At 41.5% G+C, this 21,033-nt stretch overlaps 1 pseudogene; it reads left to right on the top strand.

Annotated features, from left to right (window-relative positions):
- Positions 1 to 1,139: 1,139 nt before the first annotated feature.
- LOC133798531 (importin subunit alpha-4-like) lies at positions 1,140 to 6,862 on the top strand (annotated as a pseudogene).
- The last annotated feature ends 14,171 nt before the right edge of the window (positions 6,863 to 21,033 follow it).

The following is a 21,033-nucleotide window of genomic DNA, read 5'->3' as shown; positions in this document are numbered from 1 at the left end:
AGTTGAGGGGTATTTTGGGTATTTGGCATTAAATTAGGTTATCGGATAATGGGAATAAATAATTGAGGATATATTTAAATTTAGTGAGTTTAGGAGGGAATGTCGGGGAATTTGACCATTTTTCCCTCGTTGACATTTTTGGTACCCCGAGCCTCGAGATTAGCTTAAGTGAAACTTAAGCCTTGGGAAACAAAAAGAAACACTCAGAAATGTACCACTGCCCGACTCACTCTCTCTCTCTTATCTCACTATTTTTTTTTCTCTAAGCTTCCTTAAGCTAGTTGTTGAAGAACTAAGAGGATTTTGTCTAGAAACCAAAGAATTGAAGGGTGGGAATTAGAATTTGGATAACTTGTGGCTAGGGGATCATCATTCACAGTTAAGGTAATAATTTAATCCCTAAGTTTAACTGATTTATGTAAGAATTTGCAGTTGTTTTGAGGTGTTTAACCTTTTAGCTCAAAAGTGAATTTGGTGTTTTGATGAGTTTTATAACTAGATTTTGTTGGATTTTGATGCTGGAAAGATGTTAGAACTGTTGTGGTGATTGAATTATGGTTTTGGGGTGAAATTGGGATAGTTTGGGTTGGATTTAGCTATTGGAAAATGAGGAAAATCTAGGTTCGCAGGGCCAAGTCACAACTCTATTCTTGAGGGGTCGCGACTCAATTGAACCCAGGGCCCTGAGAGGCCTTTGTCTGGGAGGCGCACCGCGACCCTCTTGAGCAGGTCGCGGACCACATCCCTTTAGTAAAGGGAGAGGGCCTCGAATTCGAGGGGCGCGCTGCGACCCTCATGGGCAGGTTACTGCCCGCCTAGGCAGTTTTTTCCTTATGGAGTTTTTAATGACGGGAACCTTATTGTTAAGGCTCGGGATTGATTCTACTACACGGTTTAGTGGAACTCGAGGCCCTGGAGCTAGGACTTGGTTCAGAAACCTTTATTTGATCATTATTGATGGAATCCTATATTATGGTTGTGACTAGCACTACACCAAATACCCCTTTCCATAACACATGAATATAAAAGTATTGAAAAAGTATTATAATACATCAAATAATAAAATAACATGTGGGAAAAAAATGGGCGGTACCAAAATTTTGGAGCCAAATTATCTTATACTTTTTACTTTTTTATTTGCCTCTATTTTTTTATTTCCAAAGCTCTAAACCCTGATTGATTCTAAACCCAGCCGTGATGCCTGTTCCCTCGTCTGCAAGCGGTGGCTAGCCCTAGAGCGCCACAGTCGCACCACGCTCCGGGTCGGCGCTGCCGGCAGTCCTGACCTCTTCATCAAGCTCCTTGCCCGTCGATTCTTCAATGTTCGTAATGTTCACATTGATGAGCGCTTGAATATTACGCTCCCCGTTTAGCTCGTAAGATATTTTATTAACCCCAAACTAATTGACCATCAGTTTCTGCCCGATTCTAGATTGTGATTCACCCGTTTCTTCCTCGTATAATTTTTTTTTCTCTAATTCTGGGTCGTATGATTGGATTGAATTAGGGAGGATGTGGTACCAATCGGGCTAAGCTTGTTCTTGTTTATCGATATGACCCAGTTTATTGTTTATTATTTGATTATGGGGATAGGGAAGAAGGCGCGGGAATAACAATAATGTGGTTTTGTCTCTTCAACTATATGCTACTGAGAAAAATGGGCCTGAAGATGTTGGATTTGAGTCATGTAGTTTATCTGATGCTGGGTTGATTGCCCTTGGCGAAGGCTTTCCGAAACTTGAGAAGCTGAGCTTAATCTGGTGCTATAACGTCTCAAGTTCTGGCTTAATTGCACTCGCCAAGAAGTGCTCATTTTTATCAGCTTTAGATTTACAGGTGATTTTTTGGTCTACTATACTTGAAATTTGAAGTGTTTTATGTGGGTCTTATCTGTTTCTGTTAAAATAAATGAAAATATATTCATCGTTTACCTCATTTTTCCCAAGTTTTTGTGACATATCATTTTGGTATGGTTTTCTTTAAGGGTTGCTATGTTGGAGATCATGGTATAGCTGCTGTTGGACAGTCTTGTAAGCAGCTTGAGGATTTAAATTTGCGATTTTATGAGGCCTTAACAGATGCAGGTTTAGTAGAATTAGCTCTTGGTTGTGGGAATTCATTGAAAGCTCTTGGTATTGCTGCTTGTGCTAAGATAACTGATGTCTCACTGGAAGCAGTGGGCGTACATTGCAAGTCTATTGAGACCCTTTCTTTAGATTCTGAGTTCATACTCGTTTTGCTGTATTGTTTGCTCTTGGCATGGAGAAAGGCAGTCAGAATGCAGCCGTTTTGGAGAAGAGGGTACGTTCCCCATTTTGAGAATTTCAATTCAAATTTGCATTTGAATAAATGGTTTTTGATTATTTTTCAAATCCTGATGTTGATTGATTTTAGTTTCCGTTTTCCACTTTTCTCCGTCCCAATTAGGTCTTTCTGTTCGGATATGTGGTTGAAATCCAAAATGGAAGTACGAACCTTGGATTGTTGTTATTTTTAAAACAAAACGTTCAGTATGATTGATAGGAGAAGGGTTTTTTATTTCCTTTATTGATTTGAAACTTGAATTCAATTTCCAAATACCATTGAAATGGGAACGCCGATGTTGTGGGGTTGTCTTTTTCTGCGTTAGTATATGGGTTTAGCTCTTGATTGTTTGGGAAAAAGGGATGGAGAGTGAAACTGAAGATTCAATAGCTGTGTTTTTTTGCTGTTGCATTTGAAAAGACAAGTTTGAAATTCATGATTTCATTATTGTAATATAATATATTTTTGTTTTTGGAGAGGCTAAATGTCTAGCTCAAGTTAGTGTCAAGCTGAAAGCTTGAAACTACTTTTTGAAATGAGGTTTTGAGATGATAGATAAGACTAATAATTTGGAGATATGGTTTTTCGACCATTGCCAAGGTTTATTTCCAAGTATTCGTTAAGCATTCGTGTTTTGTTTGAGTGAGAAATAAATGCTGCAGCAAACAATTGATTAAAATCATCCATTTATGAGATGTTTTCAGAGAGTTTACTTTTATCATTTTCTCTTGTTGCTTTTTGATTGGATCATTATGTTCAATGTTTTTAATCAGTGTTTTCTGAGCAGTTGGAAAGTATTCTTGCGACGGTTCAAGGAGTATGGTCTGATGATTCTGCTTTACAATTAGAGGCAACTACTCAGTTTAGAAAGCTATTATCAATTGGTAGGGGAGCTGGTCGTAATCTCTATGCTTGAACTATAAGGAGTATATCCATTTAGTTCTTACTTTGGTTTGTATTTTATGCAGAGCGCAACCCTCCAATTGATGAAGTTATTAAGGTAGGCGTGGTGCCTCGGTTTGTTGAGTTTCTTGGAAGGAATGCAGTGCCTCAATTGCAAGTAGGAGCGCCTTGTTGTTTTTGCTTAATTTTAATATTTTCTGTTTCAGTCAGATTAATTTTTAAAGGAGATAGATGGATGCTTGGCCTAACACTATTATAATTGCATTTTGAGGCTGCATGGGCTTTGACCAATGTTGCATCTGGAACATCAGAGCATACACGGGTTATTATCGATCATGGTGCTGTCTCCATGTTTGTGCAACTTCTTAGTTCTGGCAGTGGCGATGTCAGAGAGCAGGTAGCTTTCTATTCACTTTACCTATTGTGAGTTGCAACAAATATTTCTCAACTGTTTTAACTATATATGAATTATGTTTTTTCTGATATGGTCAAACTTAATTGATCACTTACATTTTCTGGCAATAATCTTCTTGGGCTAATTTATTTATAAATTTTTTAATGATAACTCTTGTTTGTTATATTCTAAAGGTTTCCTGTTGCTTAATTATTCTTCCCTTTTTGTTTTAACTTTCAATTTTTATGTGTACTACAATTCTGATCTTCTATACACACATTCTCGTCATGAACAGGCTGTATGGGCTTTAGGTAATGTTGCTGGTGACTCACCAAGTTGTAGGGATCTTGTTCTTAGTCACAGGGCTCTTGTTCCTTTGTTAGCTCAATTAAATGAGCACTGGAAGCTATCCATGCTAAGGAATGCTACGTGGACTTTATCTAACTTCTGTCGTGGCAAGTCTCCTACACCATTTGATCAGGTGGTTGCATTTCTCTATTTTTTATTTTTATTTTTTTATCATTTAGAGATGTCTGGTAGTATCATTTCTGTGCACTATGCGGTTGAATGCTTACCATGGTAATGTAGCTATCGTTAATAATGCTTATCTTGGTACCTCTCAAGTTAAGCCTACATTACCAGTTCTTCGGCAGCTTATTTTCCTGAATGATGAAGAAGTTTTGACGGATGCCTGTTGGGCTCTTTCTTATCTCTCAGATGGCCCCAACGACACAATACAGGCTATGATTGAATCAGGTGTTTGTCCACGGCTTGTGGAACTTCTGATGAAAGTTCTTTTTACTTGTAAACTTTATAACCATATGTTTTCATGAAATAATTCTTAACCATATGTAATTGTGAGAACATATATTAGTATGTTATTTGTCTGTATATGCTTGTTGTTTCTATTTCTGCTAGTTTTAGGAATTGTTATTGGCCTAGGTTTCTCGTTTCTCTATCTAACATCGTTTCTTTTAATAATAATTTATTTTAAAGGCATCCATTGCCTACAGTTCTTGTACCTGCTCTTCGGACTGTGGGTAATATTGTCACTGGTGATGATTCGCAAACTCAGGTATTAACCACACATAAGCCATGCACTGTCTAGTTTATTTCTGTAGTCTTCTCTGCTGGGTAATTGTTTTATTGTTGTTTAATAAACTTGTGGTCAATTTGTTTCCTAGATGATGTGTTGGCTTTTCTGTTCTTTTGGCATTATTTATAAACTTATATTTAAGTTCCTTAAAAGTTTACCTAATGCAAGTTATTATGGAAATAGTACCTTTTTGGTGCTAATTTTGGTAAAGTTAATGCCACAAATCAATTATCTTTTTACCAGTGATTTGATTACATTGTTATAATCTTTAGATTGTGTAAAACAATTACATTTAAAATAGTATATATTAAACTTCCAGGGTCTAAGCTCCTTGCTTTTTTTAGTAATTATCAATCGAATGATTTCTGCTTCCCTGCTTAAACATATCAATAGAATAACCTGCTTTGTAATTTTCCAGTTTGTAATTGACAATCAAGTGCTCCCTTGCCTCTTTCAACTCCTTACATAAAAACATAAAAAGAGCATAAAGAAGGAAGCTTGTTGGACGATCTCAAATATTACTGCTGGTAATAAAGCTCAAATACAGGTATTAAATTCTATCTCGAAGTTTTACTTGTATTTTTGTCAAACTTAAGTTTGTTTAAGAACGATGAGAGATAATGAATCCAAACTTTAATCATCTAGTTTCCAATGTATCTTTTGTCCTTGATTCCAAATTGATGAATCTTATTGTAATGGCACAACTTCTAGATGGGGAAGTTTAGGTATTAAAGTCACATAACCTACCAAGCTCACTAAGGAAAAAGAGGGAAGCTTCTGACATTGAATCATTGATGGAAAAAAAAGATTTGCCAGGCTTCATTATTTTTTGTTTTACTCTGTTTTTACATACAGGGTTGTTTATATATATATATATATATACACACACACTTTTCTCTTCAAGAGATCCATATTTTTGTTCCATTACCATTCTTCTGGGTAGTATTGCAACTTATATAAACTTAGTGTTTTCTTTTTCTTTCCCGTCCCTTTAACACATGGGTGGTGGGTTTTGGCACCTTGGGAGAGTCCAAGCTGTCAATTATGGTGACTATTTTGGCCTAATTTAACTCCAAGTAGGATGATTGGCTTGTAATTTTTTCTGTTAAATTCGGTTTTGCAGGTTGTAATTGAGGCCAATATCATTCACCCGCTTGTACATCTTCTCCAACATTCAGAGTTCGATATAAAAAAGGAGGCTGCATGGGCCATCTCTAATGCCACTTCTGGTGGCTTTCATGAACAAATCCAGTATATACTTGTGCTTCCTTTCTTGTTTACACATGCACTTCTGTTACAACCAAAAAAAAAGAGAAAATATATAAAATTTGAGTTGACTCGTGTAATTTAATATATATATATATAGATATAAAAACTTCTGGTCCTGATGCACTTCTGTTGTAGAAAGATTCATCTAATATATAGCTATTATAGTTGTAATGCATTTGGCATGACATTTCACTAACATGGACATTGCCTTGCAGATTTCTTGTTAGCCAAGGTTGCATCGACCCACTCTGTGATCTCCTAAACTGTCCAGACGCAAGGATTGTAATTGTATGCCTTGAGGGTCTGGAGAACATTCTGAAGGTGGGTGAGGCAGACAAAGAAATGGGACTAAATGGCGGAGTCAATATATATGGTCAGGCAATTGATGAATGTGAAGGATTGGATAAAATCGAGAATCTTCAGAACCACGACAACCTTGAGATTTATGAGAAGCCTGTGAAGATCTTGGAGAGATATTGGGCAGAAGAAGAAGATGAGGAGCAAAACATCTAGGATAACGGGGATGGAACTCAACAAGGTTTTCCTTTTGGAGCAAACCAGCCTACCCTACCCCCTGGTGGCTTCAAATTTGGGTAAAAATAGTAAAGCTGCTCTCTACCCTGCTTTTGATCAGGATTTTTTTTAAATATATATATATATATTGCTCTCTTTTCTGGGATGAATTACTCATTTGAATTTGTCATGTCATTGTCGGGGGCCAGATTTTTAGCATGGCACATAGGCTCGTCTATGGAGTTTGTTATATTGATGTCTTTAAACTTCAGTTTTGCAATCTTGTTTCTAAATTAAATAGTAACCCTTTTTCCTTTTATGTGAAGAAAGTTGGCAACTGTGTATCTTTTTCAAATGGTCCTATAATCCATTCAATTTGGTTATTCTATTTGTTCCATTATAAATCTGCTAGGTAAGTTGTTATGTTTCTAATTATCATCTTGATACTAAGTTGAAATTTACTAGGTTGCCAAGGACTTGTGTTCCTACCTAAACATCTTTAAAAAAATCCTCCTTGCTTCCCATTTTAGTTGGTATAATTCTGCTTTGATTTTCTAGTTGGGAATTGAGATCTCTTACTTTCATTATTTATGGAAATCCCATGCTTTTTGTATACAAAGGGAAACTTGCTCCATGTACAAACACTCTAAAAAAAATGCTTTAAAAAACAGAACAAAAAAACGCTGAAAAAATTCTCTACTGATTCTCTTAACCCCGAATGAGAGTAGTGAAGACAATATATATAGGCTTCTATGGTAGCTAATGTACCAACTGTATTACCAAAATTTTGAACTTCTTGGAATAAAAGAATTGTCACATTAGCTGTCACTTAAGTGGCATATCAAGTCATACAATGTAGAGAAGTGAGCTAGTTTGATTTGATTTCAAGTTTAATGGGTTCGATTTAATCTTCCCAGATTATAATCAATCATGTTGTTGTGGATTTCGTTTATAATCAATCGTTTTGTTGTGGATTTCGTTTATAATCAATCATGTTGTTGTATATGATTTTGCGTTTATACCTCAGATATTAGTGTAAAAGAACATATATTCACTTTATGCAGCAGTCTTAGAGCTGATGTGGTTGGGCAACTCATTGTCTAACATATTTTTCAATTTGATTGATTGACAAGCATTTCAAATAGAGAGACACTGCTCCGAACTTGCAAAAGTTGGTGTTGAATTGGAACCTTGGGAAAAATAACTTATTGAGCACAAGGGAAAACTTGAAGTTGCTTCTACCGAGAATAAGCTTTTGAGTGAAAAGGTGAGGTTAATAATTTATATTAGGACTTTCAACATCAGTATATTGACACACTAATAGATAACCATTTGCCTTATAATTTATACTACCAGGAAGCTTGTCGTGCAGCTTTTGAAGATGCGGAAAAGCAGATGGAAGGCATATTGGGAACTATTGAAACAAAATCTGAGAGTATCACAAAAATTCAAAGTGATCTTGAAAGGAGCAAACTCGAAGCATTGGAAGCTCATAAAGTGGAACAAGTTCGTGTTTTAATGATGTACAGGGAGGGGCTCGGCAGGGACGATGGCTGGGCACGGGGCTGGCTGGTGGGGTTCTCAACTTCACGGCGGCAGCAGGTATATCTTTCTGTGGTGTTGAACTTTAGTTTGGTGATGTTATGGTCTTAGATTTTCTTGATAGCTCTCTTATTTTATTGTTCATCTGAAAATTCCCTAGCTCTTTCTTGATAGCTCTGTTATTTTATTGAACTAAAACAGATAAGTATTTATCTTAGTTTTCCATTTTCTTCTTTTGAAGTTTTCAATGTATCATTTAAGAAAAGACTGTAAGTTTGTTGTTGTGGTGGGAAGAACTTTTACTCTGTTCTGGGATAGTGTGTTTTTTTTCTACTATAATAATATTAATAATTGAGTTATTATTATTATTTAACAATTGAAATTGCAGACAACTTGGCTAGGTTTGAATATGCAGGGTTTTGACTATAATGTAAAGAAATATTGATGAATCTCACAGTCAAGTAAAGAAATTTGTATGGATTCTCAGTTTTGCAGAATTTAACATTCATGTGATTTCTAAATACTATGAGTTAACTATATTCATGCGGTTTTCAAATACTTTTGCACATGTAGTTAGTTAGCTCTAACTGTAATATAGGTTCAGCTATAGTTAGTAGATTAGTGTAGTTAGTTTCCTGTTAATCACTTCTTGGTTTCCAGCTCCTTTTTCCCTCTCTTTGTATCTTTGTACTATTCAGCTATAAATAATAAAGTCCCATATCTCTGGTACATTTACAGAGATCATTTTATCCAATTCATTTTCTATTAAGTACTCTTATGTGTGTGTGATGGCAGCGATCACACAGGGGATATATTGACATAATTTATTTGTAGTTTTATTGCAGAAATTGGGCTAAACCTTATATTAAAGATGCTAAAGAAGTTTCCAGGTGCATTTTTAGTTTATTGTTTTTCTTTATGATTTTGTTGTATAAGAAGTCAAAATGTGATTCTGTTTTTATTCTTTAATTTTTTTGGGGATATATTGACAGAATTTAGAGTTCTGGAATCAATTCTCCCTCACATACTTTTTGATCATTGAGAATGATATATTTGTTATCTTGATACATTTCACAAGCCTTGTTTTAAGTTGCATGTTTTGTTGCTTCAGTCGTTGTTTTGCATGGTAGTACATCTTGCTATACCCTGCTGTTTCGTCAAGTTTTGGAGTTATTACAAATTTAATTTAAACTTTATATGCTTACAGGTGGAAACTAGCTTAAGTCTTATGTTCTTAATAATAAAAGGACTTTTTTTTTTACAATGTGCAGGTATATTGAGATGATTTCTTTGGAGCAATTCTTGACAACATTTGTAGTTGAGGCCTTTAGAATGGAAGAATGTATTTCACTAATTTTTGTATACATTTCTTGTTTTGTATTTAGTGATAAAGGAATCTGAATTGGGCATAAATTATGTTGTAATATGATTTCTTAAGCCTAGACTAGCAGACTAAATATTGTAATTACATTTGAGTAATTAATAAAAATCTATTTATGTTACCTTATTTGGCTTCAACTTTCATATTTGTTTTCCTAGTTATGTGTAAGTAAAAAAAGATTATGTTTCTCTAAGCTAATATAACACGTGTTATACTAAAGTGTAGTATAACACAAATAATGTGTTATACTAAAGTGTAGTATAACACAAATTTATAAGTATTGAAATGTCTTATATAATCGACTATAAATAACATAATTAAACACTTATCTATTTATTAAAATAACACAGAAATTGTGTTATCGTTGACAGTATAATAACACATCTGTATAACAATGATAAAGTTTTATGTAAAGTACCCTGACTTACGATAACATAGTCGGTCTTAACACATCAAAAAGTGTTATGGTATGTTTTGATAACACATTTTCAGTGTTATTAAAAGAATTTTTTCTTGTAGTGTAGGTTATTGCTAGGGGTTCAGAACCGGGATCATGCTCGAGGGTCGTCCTTATTTTACGTTATACTAAGACCTGAGGTAAGAAAACTACACCCAATACGTGTTATATGTGATCAGGGCTTGGCTTGACTATTATCAATAATTATGATTAGGGATTGGGCCCCTGAGAACGTTTATGTTTAAGCTATTGTTTCACATGTTGGTTGATCCTACTCGAATATTCTATACCTGCTTAAGTGTTTCATGTCTGTTGCATGGAATTCGTGGTTATGGCCTAAGGCCCCCGTTAAATAGGCATGATTAGTATTATGAGTACGGTTACTCATTTGTGATTAACATGCATGCATACTCGTTTTGTTGGGATATGCCTATTCATATATATTTCTGTATTGAAGTTTGAATACCTGGTTTAGGGCTTGACTTATTAGTCAAGGACGGCAAAAGCGCGCTGCGCGCTGGTCGAAAGGCTTAGGCCTAAATCAGCAATGTACTATTACATTATCCGACCCTATGGTCATTGGAAAACCAAAGGTGTTGGGCTAGCTCTATGGCTAGTTACTCAGAGCTAAGGGCGAGGGCCCCAGGTGACTCTATGGTCACAAAGTTAGGGCATAGGCCCGGGGTTGGCTCTATGGTCAATTGTTCAGGGTAGCGGCCCCAAATTGGTCCAATGACTATTTGTTTGTAACTGAATGATTGTATGTGTAGGTTATTATTACTGGACATACTAGATAAGCATCTGGAAATATGTACTTCTGTTTATGCACATGTTGAGTTTTCTTGCTGAGCCTTGGCTCATAGGTGTTTTGTGGTGCAGGTAAGGGGAAGGGAAAGCTTGACCATCCATGAGTTAGAGAGCTTCAGTGGCAGCGCGTACATATGCAGGTGCTCGACCACCACAACCGAGGATATCTCAGAGGAACTAGGGTTGTAGCCCTGTTTTTTCCGCATAGGTCGACTGGATGTAATGTTTGATATACATACACTTCTTTAAGAATTTGGTTGTAATATTTTGGGATCCCATGAATGTATGAAACTTTTTAAATAAAGGTCAACAATTTCTTTTACCAAAGTTTTAACCCTAACCCTTTACATTAACCATAGTTACACGTTTTAAGCCAAATGACTTGATTAGCAAGTCTGACACAATTTAAAGTACGCAGTGTAATGGTCCTGGATTAGGAGGACGTTATACCTTCCTTTCCAAAGATCAAAACCCACCATGGTATTAAGAAGAGAAGAGAAAAACGAGAGAGAGAGTACAAAGTTCCTTCTATTTGCTTGCTTCCTCAAAGTTCTACTAAATTCTAGAGCCTAACTAAGTCTATCCCTTGGCACCAAAATGACCAAAATGCCCCTAGATCAATTCCTAGCTCTTTAATGCCACCAAGGGAAAATCCGTCATTTGCCACATTCTCGCTAATTCCTCAAGTAATCCTATAAATCCCTAATCAATCCCGACATACCCAAATAACCACTAAATAACTACACGTTACCTGGTAAATCCAGAACACACACTAACTTCCCAAAATATCCCTAGGCTCACCCCGAGCCGGGTATTTAACCCTGTTGTGACTATTCCGCTAATTCACTCACTAGGATCGCCTCGGACCACACATCTCAAATGTATCCCCATAACACTGGGGTCTCACTCATAACACATACATGATATAAATATACCCTCAACGAGTAAAAAATTACAAATAGGCCCCAATTCACAAAAACGGGTCCACATGCATATATAATACACATAGACATGTATAATTATTCACATCACCATATAATTCATGTATACCGCATAATCACACATATAAATCCAATTGTGCCCTCCCGATACACTTACCAAGGCACTAAGCCTTATTAGCAAATTTGGGACGTTACACTACTCATGCTTTTCCTCTGACTAAGAATAAACAAGAATATCGTCGATGAAGATGATCACAAACTGATCTAGATAATCCTTGAACACCATGTTCATCAGATCCATAAAAGCTATTGGAACATTAGTCAAACCAAAAGACATGACTAGGAGCTCATAATGCCCATGTCTAGTGCTAAAAGCAGTCTTCGGTATATCTTCCTCCTTGATCCTCAGCTGGTAATAACCAGAACGAAGATCTATATTCGAGAATACCGTCTTACCCTGTAACTAATCAAACAGGTCATCTATCCTATGCAGATGATACTTGTTCTTAATGGTTAATTTTTTCAGTTCCCTGTAATCAATACCCATCCACAGAGAATCGTCTTTCTTCTATACAAATAGGATTGGCACACCTCATGGAGAGAAACTGGGTCTGATAAAACCTAAGTCTAACTACTCCTGTAATTGTACCTTCAGTTCTGTCAACTCTGTTGGGGCCATTATGAATAGTGCCATAGACACTGGTTCTGTCCCTCATGCCAGTTCAATAACAAACTATATCTCTCTGTATAGAGACAACCCTGGTAAATCCTCTGGAAACACATCCAGAAACTCACAAACTAGTCTAGTCTCTTCTGGTCCCACTAACACGACTTGAATGGTGTCTACAACACTGGCTAGGAATCCTATGCAACCACCTTGAAATAGGTCTCTAGCCTTCAATGCTAACAACATAGGTACACGGGGTCCCTGCACAGTGCCAACAAATACAAAGGGATCCTCACCCTCAGGCTCAAAGGTTACCATCTTTTTTTTTTTTTTTTGTAGTTTATGGTTGCCCCATACTTAACTAACTTTTCCATGCCAAAAATCATGTCAACGTCATTCATAACTAACTTAATCAAATCAGCTGACATCTCTCTGCCATCCACTGTCACTGGAAGTGATTTGATCCATCTCCTAGAGACTACTAACTCCCCAGTGGGCAGTAAAGTTCCAAACCTCACTGTATAGTAATCACAGGGCCTACATAGTCGATCAATTAATCTACTAGAAACAAAAGAGTGTATAGCACCAGAATCAATCAAAACAGTATAAGAGGTTCCAACACTAGAAAACGGACCTGTCACTACTGAGGGACTAGCCTCAGCCTGTGTCAATACAAACACTCGAGCGGGAATCGAGTTGTCCGCTTTCCTCAGTTCCTCTTTCTTTGCTCTTGGGCAATCCTTCTTCAAGTGTCCCACTATCCCGCACAGAAAGCAGGCCTTTGCCCAACACTCTCCCACATGGTGCCTCTTACATCTAGTGCACTCTAGGTAGGTCCTCCAAGCCTCATTGCTACCCTGGTAGCCTATTTGTATACCACGTGGCATCCTGTCAGGGCCTAAAGCTAAAAATGTAGCTAGAGCCCTCCTTTTTTGGTCACTAGGGCCTTCGTCCCTACCAAAATCCATAAATGGAGCTCCCATCCTCCTAGTGTCTCTCCTAGTTGCGTTCTCGTGCCAGATTTTATTTTCTGTTCCCTCTTTAGTAAGTGCTTTCTCTACCACTGGGCATATGTCGTCACCCCAGGCACGGTAGTAATGCGAAAATCGTGGGCTATCGTAGGTTGTATCCCCTGAAGGAAACTTTCCTTCCTTGTCCCATCAGTGGGTACCAAGTCTAAAGCAAACTTAGCCAGTCTATCAAATCTCAATGTGTACGCTCTGATTTTCCCACGGGCTGATTAGCAAGCTGAGCTGCGGCCTAATCATGATTATCTCGTGGACATCACCAAGACCGGAGCTCCCGCCATAAGGTCGTACCTCCTTAGCTCGAGGAATCCCAAGGGTTTGCCAAGATTGCCCAAGACTTGAGCCTAGACTCTGAAGGCCGAAGGTCGAGTTAAGTATCCAGCTCATGGTACGAGCTGAATATGGAGGCTATGACCCTTTGTAAAGTCAACACACGCAAGGTAAACGTGCATATATCAGACATCACGTGTCTGATATGCCCCTGACTTCTCGGACACGCAGCAGGAACGTGTGTATTCAGACACCCACGACTGGGTTGGGCCGTGCGGCCCATTATCTCCTTACCTATCGATTTGACCACACTTATGTGTCAGGTTTAGGAATTAATCATGAATGTCACAGAGTTGATATGATAGGTAAGAAGGTCACGGGATGACCTTCTTACCAACTCCCAGGTGCCTTCTCCTATAAATATGGAGACCCTGGGAGTTGATAGGGGTTGGATTATCTCTTGTAAGAAATATCCTGTAATCATATTCCCATAATAGAGCAATAATATTGACTAGTGGAGTAGAAGGATTTTAACCTTTGAACCACTTAAAAACCGTGTCTTGAGTCACCTTTCCATTTGCTAAGATCGTATATCTGTTTCGGTTCATTATTAGCACTAATCCCTTTCTCTTCCTTTCTTAAATTACCTGTTGGCGAAGAACCGCGTCAACAGTTTGGTGCTTTCATTAAGAGCAAGTCCGATTCAGTGCTGTCGCAAACATCCAACTATGGTGACAACTCGATCCAGCCACAGTAACGAGGCAGAGCAACATGATGGGCAGGAGGCTCATCATACTGCCACCCCTGGTGAACAAGTTCCTGAAGTCCAGCAGCGGCCAGGAAAACAGCCGGCGGGCCAAGACGACACCGGAAGTTCGGCGCCTCGACCGCCTAACCCAAACCCATGTTATTACACTGCGGTGGAAATGGAGAATGCTCAGCTGAGGAGCCAGCTAGCAATAGCTAGTCAGCAGATCAAGGATGTGCTGGCCCGATTACCCCCTCTCACAACCAACGCTAACATCGGAGAGAGGCAAGACGAGGCTTCTAAGTCTCGCCGGGGTAATCGGTCCAGGCGTAGCCGTTCAGACAGACTTCTGACGCCCAACTCCACTCCTTCATCACACCATCGAGAGGCAGACTTCAGAGGAATACCTAGAGCCAAACAATAGCAGTACAACCGTTCGGTCAGAACGCCGGAGCTACCTACCAAAGGCTAGTAAATAGAATGTTCGCAGACCAGATCGGAAAAAACATGGAAGTGCACGTTGATGACATGCTAGTCAAGTCAAAGACTGCTGATAACCATGTTTCCGACCTGGAAGAATGTTTTAAGATACTACGGGAATATGGCATGAGGCTCAATCCACATAAATGCACTTTTAGAGTTGCGTCAGGGAAATTCCTGGGGTTCATAGTCAATACCCGAGGAATCGAGGCAAACCCCGACAAGAACAGATCACTGCTCGAACTTCCTTCGCCCAGGTCGTGAAAAGATGTTCAAGGCCTGACAGGAAGAGTGGCAGCCCTCAACCGGTTTATTTCCAAGTCCATCGATAAGTGTTTGCCCTTCTACAACCTGCTCCAAGGAAACAAGAGGTTTGAATGGACAGTAGAATGCGAAAGTGCATTCCTCAACCTGAAGGCACATCTGGCTGAGCCGCCCGTGCTATCCAAACTCAAGGCAGGAGAGTCCCTTTTCCTCTACCTGGCTGTCACTGAGGACGCAGCTAGTGTCGTACTGGTACGAGAAGAGGACCAAGTTCAGAAGCCAGTCTACTACATCAGCAAAAGACTTCTCGGGGCTGAATCCTGATACCCGTTGATGGAGAAATTGGCATTCTGCCTTATCACGGCTTCGCGAAAGCTCAGGCCGTACTTCCAGTCCCACTCGATTCACGTCATGACCGATCAACCTTTAAGGCAGGTTTTGCAAAAACCTGAAGCATCGGGACGTTTGTTAAAGTGGGCCATCAAACTCAGTCAGTTCGAGATTCTGTACACTCTGCGAACTGCTATAAAAAGTCAGGCCCTGGCCGATTTCATGGCAGAGTGCACTGGATTCCAGGAGGATCCCGCAGAAAACTCACCACAAATCAGCTCGCCCCAGGCTTCATGGAGGGTCTTTGTAGATGGTTCATCCAACGAGAACGGCTCCGGAGATGGAATCATTTTGATATCCCCCGAGGGACATAGATTCCACTCGGCACTGAGATTCGGATTCAAAGCCTCCAACAATGAGGCCGAATACAAAGCTTTGCTGGCAAGACTGAAGATAGCCCAGGAGTTGAAGGCGAGCTCCATCCAGTGCTTCAGTGACTCCCAGCTCGTGGTATACCAGGTCCTGGGCGAATATCAAGCATGGGGACCCAAGATGGCCGCCTATTTGGCGAAGGTAAAAGTTGAGTTGTCCACATTTGAGCGAGGCTCGATCGAACAGATACCTCGGGAGTAGAGCGCTAACGCAGACGCTCTTGCCAAGCTCGCCACCTATGGGGAAACGGAGACCCTAGGTCTAGTACCAATCGAATTCTTGGAGAAACCAAGCGTAGAAGATGTCAGGACGGAGGTCGAGATGAGCGATGCCAGGCCGACCTGGATGACCCCCATCCTTGAATATCTCGTCGAGGGAAAGCTACCTGAAGGACGTAACGATGCACGGCGAGTCCTGTACCAAGCTCCTAGATATACGATAGTCGATGGGGTGTTGTACCGACGTGGGCACTCCCTACCTCTCCTCCGGTGTGTTCTTCCAGGCGAAGCAAAGGCCATCCTGCAGGAAGTGCACGAAGGATTTTGCGGAGACCACACTGGGGGGCAGATCTTGGCCTTAAAGGTCCTGAGGCAGGGGTATTACTGGCCAACTCTGTCCAAAGACTCGATCTCATACGTGAAGAAGTGCGACAAGTGCCAGCGATTCGCCGCAATTGCCCGAGCTCCTCCAGTCGAGCTTAAGATGATCTCGTCCCCATGGCTGTTTGTCGTTTGAGGAATAGACTTGGTTGGTGCCCTCCCCACTGGAAAAGGCGGGGTCCGTTATGCCGTGGTAGCCATTGACTACTTTACGAAGTGGGTTAAGGTAGAACCTTTGGCAATAATAACGTCCAAAAAAGTGCTTGACTTCGTGGTTAAGAGCATTATCTGCTGGTTCGGCCTGCCTAAGAAGATTATTTCCGACAACGGCACTCAGTTCGACAGCGACCTGTTCACCGAGTTTTGTGAAAGATACGGAATCGTAAAAAGTTTCTCCTCCGTGGCCTATCCTCGGGCTAATGGCCAGGTCGAAGCTGTCAACAAGACCCTAAAGGCGAGCCTCAAGAAGAGATTAGACGAAGCAAAGGGGGTCTGGCCAGAATAGCTCCCCCAGGTCCTATGGGCATACCGGACCTCGCATCGGACTCCTATGGGTCATACTCCCTTTTCCCTTACCTTTGGGAGTGAGGCAGTCCTCCCCGTGGAAATTAAAGTGCTTTCGCATAGAGTCTAGTCTTACGACCAAGATCGAAACCACGAGCTCCTGTGCAATTCCCTCGATCTAGTTGATGAAAGGCGAGAGGATTCGCAACTCTAGCTCACCCATTATCAGCAGATAATCACTCGCTACTTCAACACCAAAGTCAAAAAACGCGCCTTTCGCGTTGGCGACTTGGTCCTAAGGAGAGTTTTCCTGGCCGGGAAAGATCCCAAAGATGGAGTTTTATGACCAAACTGGGAAGGACCATACCAGGTCATCAAAATCATTAAGGAGGGAACTTATAAGTTAGCTCGGCTTGATGGAGGGGCGGTCCCGTGGACTTGGAACGCCATCCACTTAAAGAAATATTATCAATGATTCACTTGTAAGGCTTGGAAGGCCATTTTTTATGTATGAATGAGAATCATCTTTTTGTACATGTTTGCAAGTGTAATCTAAAGTAACAACGAAAGACCCTTTCCCAGTTACTTAGGGGGCATATGGTGCCTGGATATAACCAGGTCTCCTTAATGACTTAGAAGTTGATTCATATTGATTGACCATTGTTTTTCTTAAAAAACGCGAGATATTGATAAGGATTAAACGCTAACTAAGTCCTATCCTGGATATAACCGGGTCATAAAACTTAGAAGTTGATTTAAATCTATTGATCGTTGTTCTTCTTAGAGAGCTCGAGATATGGATAAAAGTTAACACGAACTAAGTTTTCAAATTAAGTTCCTGGTCCTAACCGGGTCATAAAACTTAGAAGTTGATTTAAATCTATTGATCGTTGTTCTTCTTAGAGAGCTCGAGATATGGATAAAAGTTAACACGAACTAAGTTTTCAAATTAAGTTCCTGGTCCAAACCGGGTCATAAAACTTAGAAGTTGATTTAAATCTATTGATCGATGTTCTTCTTAGAGAGCTCGAGATATGGATAAAAGTTAACACGAACTAAGTTTTCAAATTAAGTTCCTGGTCCTAACTGGGTCATAAAACTTAGAAGTTGATTTAAATCTATTGATCGATGTTCTTCTTAGAGAGCTCGAGATATGGATAAAAGTTAACACGAACTAAGTTTTCAAATTAAGTTCCTGGTCCTAACCGGGTCATAAAACTTAGAAGTTGATTTAAGTCTATTGATCGTTGTTCTTCCTAAAGAGCAACGCGAACTAAGCTTTTCAAAAAAAAAAGTTGTAACCAAAATGCGTAAATGCAAGAAAGAGGCTCAATTAAAAGCGTTAAATCAAATTGTCTCGAGGTGAAAGCACCTCATGCAAAGGTTACATAAAAAGTATTTAAAAATATTGAAGGGCACAAGAGAAGAAACGCCCTAAGCTCTGCCAGGTGGCCCCTTGGAGGTCGTCGTCTCGCCTTGCTCAGCTACGCTAGAACCATCCCCGGTCTCCGAGGGCGCTTCTTTATCAAGGCGAGCTTGGAACTTCACCAGCAAGCGCTCCCAGAGGCTCGCTGACATGAAGGAGAAGTCTGCATCTGGATTGTAGACCCAGCAATGGTATAACAGATCTTCCATGGACTTTTTCGAAGTTGTCCGCTCGGCCTCTAGGGCAGCCTGGACAACCTGGACCTCGGTCTTCGCGGCATCTAGGTCTGTCCGCGAGGTGGCGAGAGAGGCCTCGAGCTCTTGGACCTTCGAGCGGGTTTTTTCCAACTCGACCTGCGAGGCCACCAAGGCATCCTTAGCCGCCTGCAGGGTGGTCTGGTGCTCGCTCCTCATGTCCTCGAGCTGAGTTTTGGTCCTGACGATGCTCCGGTGAAGGGCAACGACGCTCTGCGAAGTTGAAAAGACAATCGCCTTAGGAAAAAGGGAAAGGAAAAGCAGAGCAAAGTGTAAATGATAAAAACCACAAAAAAGTAAGCTAGCTTACCGTCATGGACATGCCCAATGAAGACTCCAGCACGCCCACCAGGCTCAGTGTCTCGATGGCCCGGAGCTCCTTCTCAGTGAACCTGTATATGTGGCTGACGGCGTAGTTCGCCGACTCATACACTGTTCCCCGGAAGGCCTCGGGGATCTTCTCCAGGTCCTGGGGATTGATTGGGATACGTACATTTGAGGGTACAACCGCCGAAGTCCCGAGCTCCGTTCCTGCGTCCTGGGCGGTGGCTGGAGCTCGCGGGGGCGGTGGAGGCATGTTGCTTACCCCTGCAGCAGCAAGAATCTCTCCCGCGACCTGGGCAGCCGGGGTTTGCTCCTTCTCCTTTGCCGGAGACTTGGTGGGGACCCCAGCAGCATTCTTGGATGTCTGGAGCCTTTTCATTTTTGGCCCAGCTGAGGGGTTCCCCCCGAAGACCGCACCTCGTAGGCTTTCCTCGGGCTGAGACATTTCTTCTGTCAAAACAAAAACATGGTTAGTACGAGTTAGCAGCCATACAGATACAAAAACAAAGGGGTAAAGATAAAAAGTATATGAATACTAAGGGAATCCTACCCCCCGAGCTCGAAGAAGAATCTAAGTCGATTAGTTCTCGAACTGGCGCAGGTTCTGGCTCCGAGGCTGACTCAGGGCTAGATTCCTCTACGTATTGCCTAAGCCCCAGTGCTACAGCACCCCTTCGGAGTGATGGCCATGTCCGAAGGTTAGTCCCATACTACTCAAATAGGATCGACCTAAAGGCTAGGGTATTATCTACTACTACGGTACCCCTAGGCCGGCTATCTTGGTAGTCCAGCACAAGCCAGTCGACACAATGAAGCAGGGTGGTATTCAGGTCCAGATCACTTCGGAGATGATGGACGAGCTGCCTAGGATTGAACCTAGCCATCCGGGGGTCTGCTGTGGCCCTATCTAGACTCCTAAACATGTAAGGGTTACCTTGGCCAGAAGGACCCGCGGCTGCTCCGGATTGGATCCTCTCCTCGCCCGTCCTCTGGGCGACCTCCAAGGTCCGCTTCCTATTCCTCACGAGGGGAACTTCGTCGCCCTCGTCCTCCTCATCTTCATCTCCCACGACGTCCTCCACGATGACGGGTCTGGTGTCGCGAGCTGGGGAAAGCCCCCGAGGCCTCCTGAGGTTCAAAGTCTAATTTGGGAAAATCAGTTTGCAGGTTATCATCGTCTCGTCTGTTACGAGCACGCGGTAATCTTTCTCGCTGGGGGGCAAGCCCGCCAGCGTCTCGTATTGGGCCCCGAGGGTCACAGATTTCTCTGTCCTCGCGAAAATGGCTGCAGAATTAGTCTAAGTCAAAAAGGGGTACGGGAGGAGCTAAGACGACACTTAACTTACGAGCTAAGGATAAAAAACACTTACGAGGATGATTGAAGTAGTGGAGCTCACAGTTCCTGAACCCCGTCGACATGAAGAATTGGTCCTTGAAGTCGTTGGGGTGGCTGGGCAGCTCGATGACCGCAGCCGTATTGGGAAATCGGGTTAAGTAGTAAAACCCGTCGCCTCGCCCCCGCTGATCCGGGCTGGCCTTGAGGCAGAAAAAGTATAAAATGTCCGTTGGAGTGGGGCCTCCCACTCGTGCTTCAAAAATAAATATCTCAACCCCGCCAACAACCGATAGGAGTTGGGGGGAGTTGAAATGGTGCCAACCTCACATAATTGAGGAAGTCCGCGAAATACTGGTCCAGCGGGAGGAATGCCCCCACCTTGAAATGCTTGCCGCTCCAGGCCGCGAATACCTCGTCGAGCGGCGCGCAGCTCCGCTCGCCTTCCGCGGGAGGTCAGGCCACCACAGATGTTCTCCCCATGGCGATGTTGTGGGAAAGAAAGATTTTGTTGATCTTCGCCTGGTCAGTGACCTTTGAGACGATCCTCTCCGCCTCAAAGAAGGCATCGGGGGCGACCTCGACCTCCTGCTCCACCGCCGGCCCAAAGTTGGGGATTGGGGAGTCCGGCATCACCGCCTTTCCTTTGTCCTGCTGTGAGGCCGAGCTGCTGACGGTCTTCTTGGGAGCGTTCCTTTTCGATGCCATCTGGTCGCCTAACGAACAAAAGAAAACATTTCAGAAAAGGCGACCCAAGCATGAGGAAA

This window comes from Humulus lupulus, chromosome 8 (genome assembly GCF_963169125.1).
Source record: "Humulus lupulus chromosome 8, drHumLupu1.1, whole genome shotgun sequence".
In the NCBI taxonomy this organism is placed as follows: domain Eukaryota; kingdom Viridiplantae; phylum Streptophyta; class Magnoliopsida; order Rosales; family Cannabaceae; genus Humulus; species Humulus lupulus.
The sequence above is the reverse complement of the archived record's forward strand: the minus strand, read 5'-3'. Positions and strand labels throughout refer to the sequence as shown.